Below are 23,014 nucleotides of genomic sequence, written 5' to 3' on the forward strand. Positions count from 1 at the left end.
AAACGAATAATTGCTACCCGTGTGAAAGTTATGGTCATTTCTACTTTCCGGGCAACCTAGGCTTCACCCTAGGGCGTTGTTCCACCTGATGGAATAGTTAGGGCCCAAGAAGTCAACGCCAGAAGCATAAAATACGATATAAATATAACAGCTTTTCCATCGTATAAAACGAATAATTGCAACCAGTTTGAAAGTGATGTTCATTTCTACGTACCGGGCAACCTAGGCTTCACTATAGGGCGTTGCTCCACCAGGTCAAACAGTTAGGGCCTTAGAAGCCAACGCCCGAAGCATTATATACAAAATAAAGAGAACAGTTTTTCCATTGTATAAAACGAATAATTGCTACCAGTGTAAAAGTTATGGTCATTTCTACGTTCCGGGCGACCTAGGCTTCTCCCTAGGCCGTTGTTCAACCAGATCGAATAGTTAGGGCCTAAGAAGTGAACGCCAGAAGCATAAAATACAATATAAATACAACAGTTTTTCCATCATATAAAACGAATAATTGCAACCAGTATGAAAGTTATGGTCATTTCTACTTTCCGGGCAACCTAGGCTTCAGCCTAGGGAACTGCTCCAACAGATTGTATAGTTAGGGCCTTAGAAGTCAATGCCCGAAGCATAAAATGCAATAAAAATACAACAGTTTTTCCATCATATAACAGGAATAATTGCAACCAATTTGAAAGTGATGGTCATTTATGCGTACCGGGCAACCTAGGCTTCACTTGAGGGCGTTGCTCAACCAGATCGAATAGTTAGGGCCTTAGAAGTCAACGCCCGAACCATAAAATGCAAAAAAAATACAAAAGTGTTTCCATCATATAACAGGAATAATTGCAACCAGTTTGAAAGTGATGGCCAATTCTACGTTCCGGGCAACCTAGGTTTCACTCCAGGGCGTTGCTCCACCAGACCGAATAGTTACGGCCTAAGAAGTCAACGCCAGAATCATATAAAACGATATAAATACAACAGCTTTTCCATCGTATAAAACGAATAATTGCAACGAGTGTGAAAGTAATGGTCATTTCTACGTTCCGAGCACCCTAGGCCTCACTCTAGGGCGTTGTTCCACCAGATCGAGTAGTTAGGGCCTAAGAAGTCTACACCAGAAGAATAAAATGCAAAATAAATACAACAGGCTTTACACCGTATAAAACGAATAATTGCAACTGTGTGAAGGTTATGGTCATATCTACGTCCCGGGCAACCTAGGCTTCACTGTAGGGCGTTGCTCCACTAGATCGAAATGTTAGGGCCTAAGAAGTCAACGCCCGAAGCATAAAATACGATATAAATACAACAGCTTTTCCATCGTATTAAATGAATAATTGCAAACAGTGTGAAAGTAGTGGTCATTTCTACGTTCCGAGCAACCTAGGCTTCACTCTAGGGCGGTGCTCCTCCATATCGAATAGCTACTGATTAAGAAGCCTACGCCTGAAGCATAAAATACAATAAAAATACAACAGTGTTTCCACCATATAACAGGAATAATTGCAACCAGTTTGAAAGTGATGGCCAATTCTACATTCCGGGCCACCTAGGTTTCACTCCAGGGCGTTGCTCCACCAGATCGAATAGTTAAGGCCTAAGAAGTGAACGCCAGAAGCATAAAATACAATATAAATATAACAGTTTTTCCATCGTATAAAACGAATAATAGCAACCAGTGTGAAAGTTATGGTCATTTCTACGTTCCGGGCAACCTAGGCATCACTCTATTGCGTTCTTCCACCACTTCGAATAGCTACGGCCTCAGAAGTCACCGCCTGGAGTATAAAATACAATAAAAATACAACAGTCTTTCTATCCTATAACAGGAATAATTGCAACCCGTGTGATAGTGATGGTCATTTCTACGTTCCAGGCAACCTAGGCTTCACTCTAGGGCGTTGTTCCACCAGATCGTTTAGTTAGGGCCTAAGAAGTAAACGCCAGAAGCATAAAATACGATATAAATACAACTGCTTTTCCATCGTATAAAACGAATAATTGCAACGAGTGTGAAAGTAATGGTCATTTCTACGTTCCGGGCAACCTAGGCTTCACTCTAGGGCGTTGCTCCACCACGTCTAATAGCTACGGCCTTAGAAGTCAACGCCAGAGGCATAAAATACAATATAAATACAACAGCGTTTCCACCGTATAAAACGAATAATTGCAACCAGTGTGAAAGTTATGGTCATTTCTACATTCCGAGCAACCTAGGCTTCACTCTAGGGCGTTGCTCCACTAGATCGAATAGCTAGGGCCTTAGAAGTCAACGCCAGAAGCATAAAATACAATATAAATACAACAGTTTTTCCATCGTATAAAACGAATAATTGCAACCAGTATGAAACTTATGGTCATTTCTACTTTCCGAGCAACCTAGGCTTCACCCTAGGGCGTTGCTACAACAGATTGAATAGTTCGGGCCTTAGAAGTCAACGCCCGAAGCATAAAATGCAATAAAAATACAACAGTCTTTCCATCCTATAACAGAAATAATTGCGACCCGTGTGAAAGTGATGGTCAGTTCTACGTTCCAGGAACCTAGGCTTCACTCTAGGGCGTTGTTCCACCAGATCGAATAGTTAGGGCCTTAGAAGTCAACGCCAGAAGCATAAAATACGATATAAATACAACAGCTTTTCCATCGTATTAAATGAATAATTGCAAACAGTGTGAAAGTTATGGTCATTTCTACTTTCCGGGCAACCTAGGCTTCACCCTAGGGCGTTGTTCCACCTGATGGAATAGTTAGGTCCCAAGAAGTCAACGCCAGAAGCATAAAATACGATATAAATACAACAGCTTTTCCATCGTATAAAACGAATAATTGCAGCCAGTTTGAAAGTGATGGTCATTTCTACGTACCGCGCAACCTAGGCTTCACTATAGGGCGTTGCTCCACCAGGTCAAACAGTTAGGGCCTTAGAAGCCAACTCCCGAAGCATTAAATACAAAATAAATAGAACAGTTTTTCCATTGTATAAAACGAATAATTGCTACCAGTGTATAAGTTATGGTCATTTCTACGTTCCGGGCGACATAGGCTTCACCCTAGGCCGTTGTTCCACCAGATCGAATAGTTAGGGCCTAAGAAGTCAACGCCAGAAGCATAAAATACGATATAAATACAACAGCGTTTCCATCGTATAAAACCAATAATTGCAACCAGTTTGAAAGTGATGGTCATTTCTACGTACCGGGCAACCTAGCCTTCACTCTAGGGCGTTGCTCCACCAGATCAAACAGTTAGAGCCTTAGAAGTCAACGCCCGAAGCATAAAATACAAAATAATAGAACATATTTTCCATTGTATAAAACGAATAATTGCTACCAGTTTAAAATTTATGGTCAATTCTACGTTCCGGGCAACCTAGGCTTCACGCTAGGGCGTTGTTCCACCAGATCGAATAGTTCGGGCCTAAGAAGTGAACGCCAGAAGAATAAAATACAATATAAATATAACAGTTTTTCCATCGTATAAAACGAATAATATGCAACCAGTGTGATAGTAGTGGTCATTTCTACGTTCCGGGCAACCTAGGCTTCACTCTACGGCGTTGTTCCACCAGATCGAGTAGTTAGGGCCTAAGAAGTCAACACCAGAAGAATAAAATGCAAAATAAATACAACAGGCTTTACACCGTATAAAACGAATAATTGCAACCTGTGTGAAGGTTATGGTCATATCTACGTCCCGGGCAACCTAGGCTTCACTGTAGGGCGTTGCTCCACTAGATCGAAATGTTAGGGCCTTAGAAGGCAACGCCCGAAGCTTAAAATGCAATAAAAATACAACAGTCTTTCCATCCTATAACACGAATAATTGCGACCCGTGTGAAAGTGATGGTCAGTTCTACGTTCCAGGAACCTAGGCTTCACTCTAGGGCGTTGTTCCACCAGATCGAATAGTTAGGGCCTTAGAAGTCAACGCCAGAAGCATAAAATACGATATAAATACAACAGCTTTTCCATCGTATTAAATGAATAATTGCAAACAGTGTGAAAGTAGTGGTCATTTCTACGTTCCGAGCAACCTAGGCTTCACTCTAGGGCGTTGCTCCACTAGATCGAATAGCTAGGGCCTTAGAAGTCAACGCCAGAAGCATAAAATACAATATAAATACAACAGTTTTTCCATCGTATAAAACGAATAATTGCAACCAGTATGAAACTTATGGTCATTTCTACTTTCCGAGCAACCTAGGCTTCACCCTAGGGCGTTGCTACAACAGATTGAATAGTTCGGGCCTTAGAAGTCAACGCCCGAAGCATAAAATGCAATAAAAATACAACAGTCTTTCCATCCTATAACAGGAATAATTGCAACCAGTGTAAAAGTTATGGTCATTTCTACGTTCCAGGCAACCTAGGCTTCACCCTAGGCCGTTGTTCCACCAGATCGAATAGTTAGGGCCTAAGAAGTGAACGCCAGAAGCATAAAATACAATATAAATACAACAGTTTTTCCATCATATAAAACGAATAATTGCAACCAGTATGAAAGTTATGGTCATTTCTACGTTCCGAGCACCCTAGGCGTCACTCTAGGGCGTTGCTCCACCAGATCGAATAGTTACGGCCTTAGAAGTCAACGCCAGAAGCATAAAATACGATATAAATACAACAGCTTTTCCATCGTATAAAACGAATAATTGCTACCAGTGTGAAAGTTATGGTCATTTCTACTTTCCGGGCAACCTAGGCTTCACCGTAGGGCGTTGTTCCACCTGATGGAATAGTTAGGGCCCAAGAAGTCAACGCCAGAAGCATAAAATACGATATAAATAGAACAGCTTTTCCATCGTATAAAACGAATAATTGCAACCAGTTTGAAAGTGATGTTCATTTCTACGTACCGGGCAACCTAGGCTTCACTATAGGGCGTTGCTCCACCAGGTCAAACAGTTAGGGCCTTAGAAGCCAACGCCCGAAGCATTAAATACAAAATAAATAGAACAGTTTTTCCATTGTATAAAACGAATAATTGCTACCAGTGTAAAAGTTATGGTCATTTCTACGTTCCGGGCGACCTAGGCTTCACCCTAGGCCGTTGTTCAACCAGATCGAATAGTTAGGGCCTAAGAAGTGAACGCCAGAAGCATAAAATACAATATAAATACAACAGTTTTTCCATCATATAAAACGAATAATTGCAACCAGTATGAAAGTTATGGTCAATTCTACTTTCCGGGCAACCTAGGCTTCACCCTAGGGCGCTGCTCCAACAGATTGTATAGTTAGGGCCTTAGAAGTCAATGCCCGAAGCATAAAATGCAATAAAAATACAACAGTTTTTCCATCATATAACAGGAATAATTGCAACCAATTTGAAAGTGATGGTCATTTATGCGTACCGGGCAACATAGGCTTCACTCGAGGGCGTTGCTCAACCAGATCGAATAGTTAGGGCCTTAGAAATCAACGCCCGAAGCATAAAATACAGAATAAATAGAACAGTTTTTCCATCGTATAAAACGAATAATAGCAACCAGAGTGAAACTTATGGTCATTTCTACTTTCCGAGCAACCTATGCTTCACCCTAGGGCGTTGCTCCAACAGATTGAATAGTTAGGGCCTTAGAAGTCAACGCCCGAACCATAAAATGCAAAAAAAATACAAAAGTGTTTCCATCATATAACAGGAATAATTGCATCCAGTTTGAAAGTGATGGCCAATTCTACGTTCCGGGCAACCTAGGTTTCACTCCAGGGCGTTGCTCCACCAGACCGAATAGTTACGGCCTAAGAAGTCAACGCCAGAATCATATAAAACGATATAAATACAACAGCTTTTCCATCGTATAAAACGAATAATTGCAACCAGTGTGAAAGTAATGGTCATTTCTACGTTCCGAGCACCCTAGGCCTCACTCTAGGGCGTTGTTCCACCAGAGCGAGTAGTTAGGGCCTAAGAAGTCAACACCAGAAGAATAAAATGCAAAATAAATACAACAGGCTTTACACCGTATAAAACGAATAATTGCAACCTGTGTGAAGGTTATGGTCATATCTACGTCCCGGGCAACCTAGGCTTCACTGTAGGGCGTTGCTCCACTAGATCGAAATGTTAGGGCCTAAGAAGTCAACGCCCGAAGCATAAAATACGATATAAATACAACAGCTTTTCCATCGTATTAAATGAATAATTGCAAACAGTGTGAAAGTAGTGGTCATTTCTACGTTCCGAGCAACCTAGGCTTCACTCTAGGGCGGTGCTCCTCCATATCGAATAGCTACTGATTAAGAAGCCTACGCCTGAAGCATAAAATACAATAAAAATACAACAGTGTTTCCACCATATAACAGGAATAATTGCAACCAGTTTGAAAGTGATGGCCAATTCTACATTCCGAGCAACCTAGGCTTCACTCTAGGGCGTTGCTCCACCAGATGGAATAGTTAGGTCCTTAGAAGTAAACGCCAGAAGCATAAAATACGATATAAATACAACAGCTTTTACATCGTATAAAAGGAATAATTGCAAACAGTGTGAAAGTAATGGTCATTTCTACGTTCCAGGCAACCTAGGCTTCACTCTAGGGCGTTGTTCCACCCGATCGAATAGTTAGGGCCTTAGAAGTCAACGCCAGAAGCATAAAATACGATATAAATACAACAGCTTTTCCATCGTATAAAACGAATAATTGCAACGAGTGTGAAAGTAATGGTCATTTCTACGTTCCGAGCACCCTAGGCTTCACCCTAGGGTGTTGCTCCAACAGATTGAATAGTTAGGGCCTTAGAAGTCAACGCCCGAAGCATAAAATGCAATAAAAATACAACAGTCTTTCCATCCTATAACAGGAATAATTGCGACCCGTGTGAAAGTGATGGTCAGTTCTACGTTCCAGGAACCTAGGCTTCACTCTAGGGCGTTGTTCCACCAGATCGAATAGTTAGGGCCTTAGAAGTCAACGCCAGAAGCATAAAATACGATATAAATACAACAGCTTTTCCATCGTATTAAATGAATAATTGCAAACAGTGTGAAAGTAGTGGTCATTTCTACGTTCCGAGCGACCTAGGCTTCACTCTAGGGCGGTGCTCCACCATATCGAAGAGCTACGGATTAAGAAGCCTACGCCTGAAGCATAAAATACAATAAAAATACAACAGTGTTTCCATCATATAACAGGAATAATTGCAACCAGCTTGAAAGTGATGGCCAATTCTACGTTCCGGGCAACCTAGGTTTCACTCCAGGGCGTTGCTCCACCAGATCGAATAGTTAAGGCCTAAGAAGTGAACGCCAGAAGCATAAAATACAATATAAATATAACAGTTCTTCCATCGTACAAAACGAATAATAGCAACCAGTGTGAAAGTTATGGTCATTTCTACGTTCCGGGCAACCTAGGCATCACTCTATTGCGTTCTTCCACCACATCGAATAGCTACGGCCTCAGAAGTCACCGCCTGGAGTATAAAATACAATAAAGATACAACAGTCTTTCTATCCTATAACAGGAATAATTGCAACCCGTGTGATAGTGATGGTCATTTCTACGTTCCAGGCAACCTAGGCTTCACTCTAGGGCGTTGTTCCACCAGATCGTTTAGTTAGGGCCTAAGAAGTAAACGCCAGAGGCATAAAATACGATATAAATACAACTGCTTTTCCATCGTATAAAACGAATAATTGCAACCCGTGTGAAAGTAATGGTCATTTCTACGTTCCGGGCAACCTAGGCTTCACTCTAGGGCGTAGCTCCACCACATCTAATAGCTACGGCCTTAGAAGTCAACGCCAGAGGCATAAAATACAATATAAATACAACAGCGTTTCCATCGTATAAAACGAATAATTGCAACCAGTGTGAAAGTTATGGTCATTTCTACATTCCGAGCAACCTAGGCTTCACTCTAGGGCGTTGCTCCACTAGATCGAATAGCTAGGGCCTTAGAAGTCAACGCCAGAAGCATAAAATACAATATAAATACAACAGTTTTTCCATCGTATAAAACGAATAATTGCAACCAGTATGAAACTTATGGTCATTTCTACTTTCCGAGCAACCTAGGCTTCACCCTAGGGCGTTGCTACAACAGATTGAATAGTTCGGGCCTTAGAAGTCAACGCCCGAAGCATAAAATGCAATAAAAATACAACAGTCTCTCCATCCTATAACAGGAATAATTGCAACCAGTGTAAAAGTTATGGTCATTTCTACGTTCCGGGCAACCTAGGCTTCACCCTAGGCCGTTGTTCCACCAGATCGAATAGTTAGGGCCTAAGAAGTGAACGCCAGAAGCATAAAATACAATATAAATACAACAGTTTTTCCATCATATAAAACGAATAATTGCAACCAGTATGAAAGTTATGGTCATTTCTACGTTCCGAGCACCCTAGGCGTCACTCTAGGGCGTTGCTCCACCAGATCGAATAGTTACGGCCTTAGAAGTCAACGCCAGAAGCATAAAATACGATATAAATACAACAGCTTTTCCATCGTATAAAACGAATAATTGCTACCAGTGTGAAAGTTATGGTCATTTCTACTTTCCGGGCAACCTAGGCTTCACCCTAGGGCGTTGTTCCAACAGATTGAATAGTTAGGGCCTTAGAAGTCAACGCCCGAACCATAAAATGCAAAAAAAATACAACAGTGTTTCCATCATATAACAGGAATAATTGCAACCAGTTTGAAAGTGATGGCCAATTCTACGTTCCGGGCAACCTAGGTTTCACTCCAGGGCGCTGCTCCACCAGACCGAATAGTTACGGCCTAAGAAGTCAACGCCAGAATCATATAAAACGATATAAATACAACAGCTTTTCCATCGTATAAAACGAATAATTGCAACCAGTGTGAAAGTAATGGTCATTTCTACGTTCCGAGCACCCTAGGCCTCACTCTAGGGCGTTGTTCCACCAGATCGAATAGTTAGGGCCTAAGAAGTGAAGGCCAGAAGCATAAAATGCAATAAAAATACAACAGTTTTTCCATCGTGTAGCAGGAATAATATGCAACCAGTGTGATAGTAGTGTTCATTTCTACGTTCCGGGCAACCTAGGCTTCACTCTACGGCGTTGTTCCACCAGATCGAGTAGTTAGGGCCTAAGAAGTCAACACCAGAAGAATAAAATGCAAAATAAATACAACAGGCTTTACACCGTATAAAACGAATAATTGCAACCTGTGTGAAGGTTATGGTCATATCTACGTCCCGGGCAACCTAGGCTTCACTGTAGGGCGTTGCTCCACTAGATCGAAATGTTAGGGCCTAAGAAGTCAACGCCCGAAGCATAAAATACGATATAAATACAACAGCTTTTCCATCGTATTAAATGAATAATTGCAAACAGTGTGAAAGTAGTGGTCATTTCTACGTTCCGAGCAACCTAGGCTTCACTCTAGGGCGGTGCTCCACCATATCGAATAGCTACTGATTAAGAAGCCTACGCCTGAAGCATAAAATACAATAAAAATACAACAGTGTTTCCACCATATAACAGGAATAATTGCAACCAGTTTGAAAGTGATGGCCAATTCTACATTCCGAGCAACCTAGGTTTCACTCTAGGGCGTTGCTCCACCAGATCGAATAGTTAGGTCCTTAGAAGTAAACGCCAGAAGCATAAAATACGATATAAATACAACAGCTTTTACATCGTATAAAAGGAATAATTGCAAACAGTGTGAAAGTAATGGTCATTTCTACGTTCCAGGCAACCTAGGCTTCACTCTAGGGCGTTGTTCCACCAGATCGAATAGTTAGGGCCTTAGAAGTCAACGCCAGAAGCATAAAATACGATATAAATACAACAGCTTTTCCATCGTATAAAACGAATAATTGCAACGAGTGTGAAAGTAATGGTCATTTCTACGTTCCGAACACCCTAGGCTTCACCCTAGAGTGTTGCTCCAACAGATTGAATAGTTAGGGCCTTAGAAGGCAACGCCCGAAGCATAAAATGCAATAAAAATACAACAGTGTTTCCATCATATAACAGGAATAATTGCAACCAGTTTGAAAGTGATGGCCAATTCTACGTTCCAGGCAACCTAGGTTTCACTCCAGGGCGTTGCTCCACCAGACCGAATAGTTACGGCCTAAGAAGTCAACGCCAGAATCATATAAAACGATATAAATACAACAGCTTTTCCATCGTATAAAACGAATAATTGCTACCAGTGTGAAAGTTATGGTCATTTCTACTTTCCGGGCAACCTAGGCTTCACCCTAGGGCGTTGTTCCACCTGATGGAATAGTTAGGGCCCAAGAAGTCAACGCCAGAAGCATAAAATACGATATAAATAGAACAGCTTTTCCATCGTATAAAACGAATAATTGCAACCAGTTTGAAAGTGATGTTCATTTCTACGTCCCGGGCAACCTAGGCTTCACTATAGGGCGTTGCTCCACCAGGTCAAACAGTTAGGGCCTTAGAAGCCAACGCCCGAAGCATTAAATACAAAATAAATAGAACAGTTTTTCCATTGTATAAAACGAATAATTGCTACCAGTGTAAAAGTTATGGTCATTTCTACGTTCCGGGCGACCTAGGCTTCACCCTAGGCCGTTGTTCAACCAGATCGAATAGTTAGGGCCTAAGGAGTGAACGCCAGAAGCATAAAATACAATATAAATACAACAGTTTTTCCATCATATAAAACGAATAATTGCAACCAGTATGAAAGTTATGGTCATTTCTACTTTCCGGGCAACCTAGGCTTCACCCTAGGGCGCTGCTCCAACAGATTGTATAGTTAGGGCCTTAGAAGTCAATGCCCGAAGCATAAAATGCAATAAAAATACAACAGTTTTTCCATCATATAACAGGAATAATTGCAACCAATTTGAAAGTGATGGTCATTTATGCGTACCGGGCAACCTAGGCTTCACTCGAGGGCGTTGCTCAACCAGATCGAATAGTTAGGGCCTTAGAAGTCAACGCCCGAAGCATAAAATACAGAATAAATAGAACAGTTTTTCCATCGTATAAAACGAATAATAGCAAACAGAGTGAAACTTATGGTCATTTCTACTTTCCGAGCAACCTATGCTTCACCCTAGGGCGTTGCTCCAACAGATTGAATAGTTAGGGCCTTAGAAGTCAACGCCCGAACCATAAAATGCAAAAAAAATACAACAGTGTTTCCATCATATAACAGGAATAATTGCAACCAGTTTGAAAGTGATGGCCAATTCTACGTTCCGGGCAACCTAGGTTTCACTCCAGGGCGCTGCTCCACCAGACCGAATAGTTACGGCCTAAGAAGTCAACGCCAGAATCATATAAAACGATATAAATACAACAGCTTTTCCATCGTATAAAACGAATAATTGCAACCAGTGTGAAAGTAATGGTCATTTCTACGTTCCGAGCACCCTAGGCCTCACTCTAGGGCGTTGTTCCACCAGATCGAATAGTTAGGGCCTAAGAAGTGAACGCCAGAAGCATAAAATGCAATAAAAATACAACAGTTTTTCCATCGTGTAGCAGGAATAATATGCAACCAGTGTGATAGTAGTGTTCATTTCTACGTTCCGGGCAACCTAGGCTTCACTCTACGGCGTTGTTCCACCAGATCGAGTAGTTAGGGCCTAAGAAGTCAACACCAGAAGAATAAAATGCAAAATAAATACAACAGGCTTTACACCGTATAAAACGAATAATTGCAACCTGTGTGAAGGTTATGGTCATATCTACGTCCCGGGCAACCTAGGCTTCACTGTAGGGCGTTGCTCCACTAGATCGAAATGTTAGGGCCTAAGAAGTCAACGCCCGAAGCATAAAATACGATATAAATACAACAGCTTTTCCATCGTATTAAATGAATAATTGCAAACAGTGTGAAAGTAGTGGTCATTTCTACGTTCCGAGCAACCTAGGCTTCACTCTAGGGCGGTGCTCCACCATATCGAATAGCTACTGATTAAGAAGCCTACGCCTGAAGCATAAAATACAATAAAAATACAACAGTGTTTCCACCATATAACAGGAATAATTGCAACCAGTTTGAAAGTGATGGCCAATTCTACATTCCGAGCAACCTAGGTTTCACTCTAGGGCGTTGCTCCACCAGATCGAATAGTTAGGTCCTTAGAAGTAAACGCCAGAAGCATAAAATACGATATAAATACAACAGCTTTTACATCGTATAAAAGGAATAATTGCAAACAGTGTGAAAGTAATGGTCATTTCTACGTTCCAGGCAACCTAGGCTTCACTCTAGGGCGTTGTTCCACCAGATCGAATAGTTAGGGCCTTAGAAGTCAACGCCAGAAGCATAAAATACGATATAAATACAACAGCTTTTCCATCGTATAAAACGAATAATTGCAACGAGTGTGAAAGTAATGGTCATTTCTACGTTCCGAACACCCTAGGCTTCACCCTAGAGTGTTGCTCCAACAGATTGAATAGTTAGGGCCTTAGAAGGCAACGCCCGAAGCATAAAATGCAATAAAAATACAACAGTGTTTCCATCATATAACAGGAATAATTGCAACCAGTTTGAAAGTGATGGCCAATTCTACGTTCCAGGCAACCTAGGTTTCACTCCAGGGCGTTGCTCCACCAGACCGAATAGTTACGGCCTAAGAAGTCAACGCCAGAATCATATAAAACGATATAAATACAACAGCTTTTCCATCGTATAAAACGAATAATTGCTACCAGTGTGAAAGTTATGGTCATTTCTACTTTCCGGGCAACCTAGGCTTCACCCTAGGGCGTTGTTCCACCTGATGGAATAGTTAGGGCCCAAGAAGTCAACGCCAGAAGCATAAAATACGATATAAATAGAACAGCTTTTCCATCGTATAAAACGAATAATTGCAACCAGTTTGAAAGTGATGTTCATTTCTACGTACCGGGCAACCTAGGCTTCACTATAGGGCGTTGCTCCACCAGGTCAAACAGTTAGGGCCTTAGAAGCCAACGCCCGAAGCATTAAATACAAAATAAATAGAACAGTTTTTCCATTGTATAAAACGAATAATTGCTACCAGTGTAAAAGTTATGGTCATTTCTACGTTCCGGGCGACCTAGGCTTCACCCTAGGCCGTTGTTCAACCAGATCGAATAGTTAGGGCCTAAGGAGTGAACGCCAGAAGCATAAAATACAATATAAATACAACAGTTTTTCCATCATATAAAACGAATAATTGCAACCAGTATGAAAGTTATGGTCATTTCTACTTTCCGGGCAACCTAGGCTTCACCCTAGGGCGCTGCTCCAACAGATTGTATAGTTAGGGCCTTAGAAGTCAATGCCCGAAGCATAAAATGCAATAAAAATACAACAGTTTTTCCATCATATAACAGGAATAATTGCAACCAATTTGAAAGTGATGGTCATTTATGCGTACCGGGCAACCTAGGCTTCACTCGAGGGCGTTGCTCAACCAGATCGAATAGTTAGGGCCTTAGAAGTCAACGCCCGAAGCATAAAATACAGAATAAATAGAACAGTTTTTCCATCGTATAAAACGAATAATAGCAAACAGAGTGAAACTTATGGTCATTTCTACTTTCCGAGCAACCTATGCTTCACCCTAGGGCGTTGCTCCAACAGATTGAATAGTTAGGGCCTTAGAAGTCAACGCCCGAACCATAAAATGCAAAAAAAATACAACAGTGTTTCCATCATATAACAGGAATAATTGCAACCAGTTTGAAAGTGATGGCCAATTCTACGTTCCGGGCAACCTAGGTTTCACTCCAGGGCGTTGCTCCACCAGACCGAATAGTTACGGCCTAAAAAGTCAACGCCAGAATCATATGAAACGATATAAATACAACAGCTTTTCCATCGTATAAAACGAATAATTGCAACCAGTGTGAAAGTAATGGTCATTTCTACGTTCCGAGCACCCTAGGCCTCACTCTAGGGCGTTGTTCCACCAGATCGAATAGTTAGGGCCTAAGAAGTGAACGCCAGAAGCATAAAATGCAATAAAAATACAACAGTTTTTGCATCGTATAGCAGGAATAATATGCAACCAGTGTGATAGTAGTGTTCATTTCTACGTTCCGGGCAACCTAGGCTTCAGTCTACGGCGTTGTTCCACCAGATCGAGTAGTTAGGGCCTAAGAAGTCAACACCAGAAGAATAAAATGCAAAATAAATACAACAGGCTTTACACCGTATAAAACGAATAATTGCAACCTGTGTGAAGGTTATGGTCATATCTACGTCCCGGGCAACCTAGGCTTCACTGTAGGGCGTTGCTCCACTAGATCGAAATGTTAGGGCCTAAGAAGTCAACGCCCGAAGCATAAAATACGATATAAATACAACAGCTTTTCCATCGTATTAAATGAATAATTGCAAACAGTGTGAAAGTAGTGGTCATTTCTACGTTCCGAGCAACCTAGGCTTCACTCTAGGGCGGTGCTCCACCATATCGAATAGCTACTGATTAAGAAGCCTACGCCTGAAGCATAAAATACAATAAAAATACAACAGTGTTTCCACCATATAACAGGAATAATTGCAACCAGTTTGAATGTGATGGCCAATTCTACATTCCGAGCAACCTAGGCTTCACTCTAGGGCGTTGCTCCACCAGATCGAATAGTTAGGTCCTTAGAAGTAAACGCCAGAAGCATAAAATACGATATAAATACAACAGCTTTTACATCGTATAAAAGGAATAATTGCAAACAGTGTGAAAGTAATGGTCATTTCTACGTTCCAGGCAACCTAGGCTTCACTCTAGGGCGTTGTTCCACCAGATCGAATAGTTAGGGCCTTAGAAGTCAACGCCAGAAGCATAAAATACGATATAAATACAACAGCTTTTCCATCGTATAAAACGAATAATTGCAACGAGTGTGAAAGTAATGGTCATTTCTACGTTCCGAACACCCTAGGCTTCACCCTAGAGTGTTGCTCCAACAGATTGAATAGTTAGGGCCCTAGAAGGCAACGCCCGAAGCATAAAATGCAATAAAAATACAACAGTGTTTCCATCATATAACAGGAATAATTGCAACCAGTTTGAAAGTGGTGGCCAATTCTACGTTCCAGGCAACCTAGGTTTCACTCCAGGGCGTTGCTCCACCAGACCGAATAGTTACGGCCTAAGAAGTCAACGCCAGAATCATATAAAACGATATAAATACAACAGCTTTTCCATCGTATAAAACGAATAATTGCTACCAGTGTGAAAGTTATGGTCATTTCTACGTTCCGGGCGACCTAGGCTTCACCCTAGGCCGTTGTTCAACCAGATCGAATAGTTAGGGCCTAAGGAGTGAACGCCAGAAGCATAAAATACAATATAAATACAACAGTTTTTCCATCATATAAAACGAATAATTGCAACCAGTATGAAAGTTATGGTCATTTCTACTTTCCGGGCAACCTAGGCTTCACCCTAGGGCGCTGCTCCAACAGATTGTATAGTTAGGGCCTTAGAAGTCAATGCCCGAAGCATAAAATGCAATAAAAATACAACAGTTTTTCCATCATATAACAGGAATAATTGCAACCAATTTGAAAGTGATGGTCATTTATGCGTACCGGGCAACCTAGGCTTCACTCGAGGGCGTTGCTCAACCAGATCGAATAGTTAGGGCCTTAGAAGTCAACGCCCGAAGCATAAAATACAGAATAAATAGAACAGTTTTTCCATCGTATAAAACGAATAATAGCAACCAGAGTGAAACTTATGCTCATTTCTACTTTCCGAGCAACCTATGCTTCACCCTAGGGCGTTGCTCCAACAGATTGAATAGTTAGGGCCTTAGAAGTCAACGCCCGAACCATAAAATGCAAAAAAAATACAACAGTGTTTCCATCATATAACAGGAATAATTGCAACCAGTTTGAAAGTGATGGCCAATTCTACGTTCCGGGCAACCTAGGTTTCACTCCAGGGCGTTGCTCCACCAGACCGAATAGTTACGGCCTAAGAAGTCAACGCCAGAATCATATGAAACGATATAAATACAACAGCTTTTCCATCGTATAAAACGAATAATTGCAACCAGTGTGATAGTAGTGTTCATTTCTACGTTCCGGGCAACCTAGGCTTCACTCTACGGCGTTGTTCCACCAGATCGAGTAGTTAGGGCCTAAGAAGTCAACACCAGAAGAACAAAATGCAAAATAAATACAACAGGCTTTACACCGTATAAAACGAATAATTGCAACCTGTGTGAAGGTTATGGTCATATCTACGTCCCGGGCAACCTAGGCTTCACTGTAGGGCGTTGCTCCACTAGATCGAAATGTTAGGGCCTAAGAAGTCAACGCCCGAAGCATAAAATACGATATAAATACAACAGCTTTTCCATCGTATTAAATGAATAATTGCAAACAGTGTGAAAGTAGTGGTCATTTCTACGTTCCGAGCAACCTAGGCTTCACTCTAGGGCGGTGCTCCACCATATCGAATAGCTACTGATTAAGAAGCCTAGGCCTGAAGCATAAAATACAATAAAAATACAACAGTGTTTCCACCATATAACAGGAATAATTGCAACCAGTTTGAAAGTGATGGCCAATTCTACATTCCGAGCAACCTAGGCTTCACTCTAGGGCGTTGCTCCACCAGATCGAATAGTTAGGTCCTTAGAAGTAAACGCCAGAAGCATAAAATGCGATATAAATACAACAGCTTTTACATCGTATAAAAGGAATAATTGCAAACAGTGTGAAAGTAATGGTCATTTCTACATTCCAGGCAACCTAGGCTTCACTCTAGGGCGTTGTTCCACCAGATCGAATAGTTAGGGCCTTAGAAGTCAACGCCAGAAGCATAAAATACGATATAAATACAACAGCTTTTCCATCGTATAAAACGAATAATTGCAACGAGTGTGAAAGTAATGGTCATTTCTTCGTTCCGAGCACCCTAGGCTTCACCCTAGAGTGTTGCTCCAACAGATTGAATAGTTAGGGCCTTAGAAGGCAACGCCCGAAGCATAAAATGCAATAAAAATACAACAGTGTTTCCATCATATAACAGGAATAATTGCAACCAGTTTGAAAGTGATGGCCAATTCTACGTTCCAGGCAACCTAGGTTTCACTCCAGGGCGTTGCTCCACCAGACCGAATAGTTACGGCCTAAGAAGTCAATGCCAGAATCATATAAAACGATATAAATACAACAGCTTTTCCATCGTATAAAACGAATAATTGCTACCAGTGTAAAAGTAATGGTCATTTCTACGTTCCGGGCGACCTAGGCTTCACCCTAGGCCGTTGTTCAACCAGATCGAATAGTTAGGGCCTAAGGAGTGAACGCCAGAAGCATAAAATACAATATAAATACAACAGTTTTTCCATCATATAAAACGAATAATTGCAACCAGTATGAAAGTTATGGTCATTTCTACTTTCCGGGCAACCTAGGCTTCACCCTAGGGCGCTGCTCCAACAGATTGTATAGTTAGGGCCTTAGAAGTCAATGCCCGAAGCATAAAATGCAATAAAAATACAACAGTTTTTCCATCATATAACAGGAATAATTGCAACCAATTTGAAAGTGATGGTCATTTATGCGTACCGGGCAACCTAGGCTTCACTCGAGGGCGTTGCTCAACCAGATCGAATAGTTAGGGCCTTAGAAGTCAACGCCCGAAGCATAAAATACAGAATAAATAGAACAGATTTTCCATCGTATAAAACGAATAATAGCAACCAGAGTGAAACTTATGGTCATTTCTACTTTCCGAGCAACCTATGCTTCACCCTAGGGCGTTGCTCCAACAGATTGAATAGTTAGGGCCTTAGAAGTCAACGCCCGAACCATAAAATGCAAAAAAAATACAACAGTGTTTCCATCATATAACAGGAATAATTGCAACCAGTTTGAAAGTGATGGCCAATTCTACGTTCCGGGCAACCTAGGTTTCACTCCAGGGCGTTGCTCCACCAGACCGAATAGTTACGGCCTAAGAAGTCAACGCCAGAATCATATGAAACGATATAAATACAACAGCTTTTCCATCGTATAAAACGAATAATTGCAACCAGTGTGATAGTAGTGTTCATTTCTACGTTCCGGGCAACCTAGGCTTCACTCTACGGCGTTGTTCCACCAGATCGAGTAGTTAGGGCCTAAGAAGTCAACACCAGAAGAATAAAATGCAAAATAAATACAACAGGCTTTACACCGTATAAAACGAATAATTGCAACCTGTGTGAAGGTTATGGTCATTTCTACGTTCCGAGCAACCTAGGCTTCACTCTAGGGCGGTGCTCCACCATATCGAATAGCTACTGATTAAGAAGCCTAGGCCTGAAGCATAAAATACAATAAAAATACAACAGTGTTTACACCATATAACAGGAATAATTGCAACCAGTTTGAAAGTGATGGCCAATTCTACATTCCGAGCAACCTAGGCTTCACTCTAGGGCGTTGCTCCACCAGATCGAATAGTTAGGTCCTTAGAAGTAAACGCCAGAAGCATAAAATACGATATAAATACAACAGCTTTTACATCGTATAAAAGGAATAATTGCAAACAGTGTGAAAGTAATGGTCATTTCTACGTTCCAGGCAACCTAGGCTTCACTCTAGGGCGTTGTTCCACCAGATCGAATAGTTAGGGCCTTAGAAGTCAACGCCAGAAGCATAAAATACGATATAAATACAACAGCTTTTCCATCGTATAAAACGAATAATTGCAACGAGTGTGAAAGTAATGGTCATTTCTACGTTCCGAACACCCTAGGCTTCACCCTAGAGTGTTGCTCCAACAGATTGAATAGTTAGGGCCTTAGAAGGCAACGCCCGAAGCATAAAATGCAATAAAAATACAACAGTGTTTCCATCATATAACAGGAATAATTGCAACCAGTTTGAAAGTGATGGCCAATTCTACGTTCCAGGCAACCTAGGTTTCACTCCAGGGCGTTGCTCCACCAGACCGAATAGTTACGGCCTAAGAAGTCAACGCCAGAATCATATAAAACGATATAAATACAACAGCTTTTCCATCGTATAAAACGAATAATTGCTACCAGTGTGAAAGTTATGGTCATTTCTACTTTCCGGGCAACCTAGGCTTCACCCTAGGGCGTTGTTCCACCTGATGGAATAGTTAGGGCCCAAGAAGTCAACGCCAGAAGCATAAAATACGATATAAATAGAACAGCTTTTCCATCGTATAAAACGAATAATTGCAACCAGTTTGAAAGTGATGTTCATTTCTACGTACCGGGCAACCTAGGCTTCACTATAGGGCGTTGCTCCACCAGGTCAAAGAGTTAGGGCCTTAGAAGCCAACGCCCGAAGCATTAAATACAAAATAAATAGAACAGTTTTTCCATTGTATAAAACGAATAATTGCTACCAGTGTAAAAGTTATGGTCATTTCTACGTTCCGGGCGACCTAGGCTTCACCCTAGGGCGTTGCTCCAACAGATTGAATAGTTAGGGCCTTAGAAGGCAACGCCCGAAGCATAAAATGCAATAAAAATACAACAGTGTTTCCATCATATAACAGGAATAATTGCAACCAGTTTGAAAGTGATGGCCAATTCTACGTTCCAGGCTACCTAGGTTTCACTCCAGGGCGTTGCTCCACCAGACCGAATAGTTACGGCCTAAGAAGTCAACGCCAGAATCATATAAAACGATATAAATACAACAGCTTTTCCATCGTATAAAACGAATAATTGCTACCAGTGTAAAAGTTATGGTCATTTCTACGTTCCGGGCGACCTAGGCTTCACCCTAGGCCGTTGTTCAACCAGATCGAATAGTTAGGGCCTAAGGAGTGAACGCCAGAAGCATAAAATACAATATAAATACAACAGTTTTTCCATCATATAAAACGAATAATTGCAACCAGTATGAAAGTTATGGTCATTTCTACTTTCCGGGCAACCTAGGCTTCACCCTAGGGCGCTGCTCCAACAGATTGTATAGTTAGGGCCTTAGAAGTCAATGCCCGAAGCATAAAATGCAATAAAAATACAACAGTTTTTCCATCATATAACAGGAATAATTGCAACCAATTTGAAAGTGATGGTCATTTATGCGTACCGGGCAACCTAGGCTTCACTCGAGGGCGTTGCTCAACCAGATCGAATAGTTAGGGCCTTAGAAGTCAACGCCCGAAGCATAAAATACAGAATAAATAGAACAGTTTTTCCATCGTATAAAACGAATAATAGCAACCAGAGTGAAACTTATGGTCATTTCTACTTTCCGAGCAACCTATGCTTCACCCTAGGGCGTTGCTCCAACAGATTGAATAGTTAGGGCCTTAGAAGTCAACGCCCGAACCATAAAATGCAAAAAAAATACAACAGTGTTTCCATCATATAACAGGAATAATTGCAACCAGTTTGAAAGTGATGGCCAATTCTACGTTCCGGGCAACCTAGGTTTCACTCCAGGGCGTTGCTCCACCAGACCGAATAGTTACGGCCTAAGAAGTCAACGCCAGAATCATATAAAACGATATAAATACAACAGCTTTTCCAACGTATAAAACGAATAATTGCAACCAGTGTGAAAGTAATGGTCATTTCTACGTTCCGAGCACCCTAGGCCTCACTCTAGTGCGTTGTTCCACCAGATCGAATAGTTAGGGCCTAAGAAGTGAACGCCAGAAGCATAAAATGCAATAAAAATACAACAGTTTTTCCATCGTGTAGCAGGAATAATATGCAACCAGTGTGATAGTAGTGGTCATTTCTACGTTCCGGGCAACCTAGGCTTCACTCTACGGCGTTGTTCCACCAGATCGAGTAGTTAGGGCCTAAGAAGTCAACACCAGAAGAATAAAATGCAAAATAAATACAACAGGCTTTACACCGTATAAAACGAATAATTGCAACCTGTGTGAAGGTTATGGTCATATCTACGTCCCGGGCAACCTAGGCTTCACTGTAGGGCGTTGCTCCACTAGATCGAAATGTCAGGGCCTAAGAAGTCAACGCCCGAAGCATAAAATACGATATAAATACAACAGCTTTTACATCGTATAAAAGGAATAATTGCAAACAGTGTGAAAGTAATGGTCATTTCTACGTTCCAGGCAACCTAGGCTTCACTCTAGGGCGTTGTTCCACCAGATCGAATAGCTAGGGCCTTAGAAGTCAACGCCAGAAGCATAAAATACAATATAAATACAACAGTTTTTCCATCGTATAAAACGAATAATTGCAACCAGTATGAAACTTATGGTCATTTCTACTTTCCGAGCAACCTAGGCTTCACCCTAGGGCGTTGCTACAACAGATTGAATAGTTCGAGCCTTAGAAGTCAACGCCCGAAGCATAAAATGCAATAAAAATACAACAGTCTTTCCATCCTATAACAGGAATAATTGCAACCCGTGTGAAAGTGATGGCCAATTCTACGTTCCGGGCAACCTAGGCTTCACTCTACGGCGTCGCTCCACCAGATCAAATAGTTAGGGCCTTAGAAGTCAACGCCTGAAGCATAAAATACAATAAAAATACAACAGTCTTTTCATCGTATAACAGGAACAATTGCAACAAGCGTGAAAGTAATGATCATTTCGGCGTTTCGGGCATCCTAGACTTAACTCTGAGGCATTGCTCCACCAGATCGAATAGATAGGGCCTAAGAAGTCAACGCCGTAAGCATAAAATACTATATAAATACAACAGCTTCTCCCTCGTATAAAACGAATAATTGCAAGCAGTATGAAAGTTATGGTCATTTCTACGTTCCGGGCAACCTAGGCTTCACTCTATGGCGTTCTTCCACCACATCGAATAGCTACGGCCTCAGACGTCAACGCCTGAAGCATAAAATGCAATAAAAGTACAACAGTGTTTCCATCATATAACAGGAGTAATTGCAACCAGTTTGAAAGTGATGGCCGATTCTACTTTCCGAGCAACCTAGGCTTCACCCTAGGGCGTTGCTCCAACAGATTGAATAGTTAGGGCCTTAGAAGTCAACGCCCGTACCATAAAATGCAAAAAAAATACAACAGTGTTTCCGTCGTATAACAGGAATAATTGCAACCAGTTTCAAAGTGATGGCCAATTCTACGTTCCGGGCAACCTAGGTTTCACTCCAGGGCGTTGTTCCACCAGATCGAATAGTTAGGGCCTAAGAAGTGAACGCCAGCAGCATAAAATACAATATAAATACAACAGTTTTTCCATCATATAAAACGAATAATTGCAACCAGTATAAAAGTTCTGGTCATTTCTACGTTCCGGGCAACCTAGGCTTCACTCTATGGCGTTCTTCCACCACATCGAATAGCTACGGCCTCAGAAGTCAACGCCTGAAGCATAAAATACAAATGAAAATACAACAGTCTTTCCATGCTATAACAGGAATAATTGCAACCCGTGTGAAAGTGATGGTCATTTCTACGTTCTGTGCAGCCTAGGCTTCACTCTATGGCGTTCTTCCTCCACATCGAATAGCTACGGCCTCAGAAGTCAACGCCAGAAGCATAAGATACAATATAAATATAACAGTTTTTCCATCGTATAGAACGAATAATAGCAACCAGTGTGAAAGTTATGGTCATTTCTACGTTCCAGGCAACCTAGGCTTCACCCTAGGGCATTGTTCCATCAGATCGAATAGTTAGGGCCTAAGAAGTGAACGCCAGCAGCATAAAATACAATATAAATACAACAGTTTTTCCATCATATAAAACGGATAATTGCAACCAGTGTGAAAGTTATGTTCATTTCTACATTCCGAACAACCTAGGATTCACTCTAGGGCGTTTTTCCACCAGACCGAATAGTTAGGGCCAATGGAGTCAACGCTAGAAGCGTAAAATACAATATAAGTACAACAGTTTTACCATCGCATAAAATGAATAATTGCATACATTGTGAAAGTTATGGTCATTTCTACGTTCCGTGCAAGTTAGGTTTCACCCTAGGGCGTTTCTCCACGACATCTAATAACTACGGCCTTAGAAGTCAACGCCAGGAGCATAAAATACAATACAAATACAACAGCTTTGCCATCGTATAAAATGAATAATTGCAAACAGTGTGAAAGTAAGGGTCATTTCTACTTTCCGGTCAACCTAGGCTTCACCCTAGGGCGTTGATCCAACAGATTGAATAGTTAGGGCC

Source organism: Calliopsis andreniformis, unplaced genomic scaffold (assembly GCF_051401765.1).
Source record: "Calliopsis andreniformis isolate RMS-2024a unplaced genomic scaffold, iyCalAndr_principal scaffold0018, whole genome shotgun sequence".
Classification (NCBI taxonomy): domain Eukaryota; kingdom Metazoa; phylum Arthropoda; class Insecta; order Hymenoptera; family Andrenidae; genus Calliopsis; species Calliopsis andreniformis.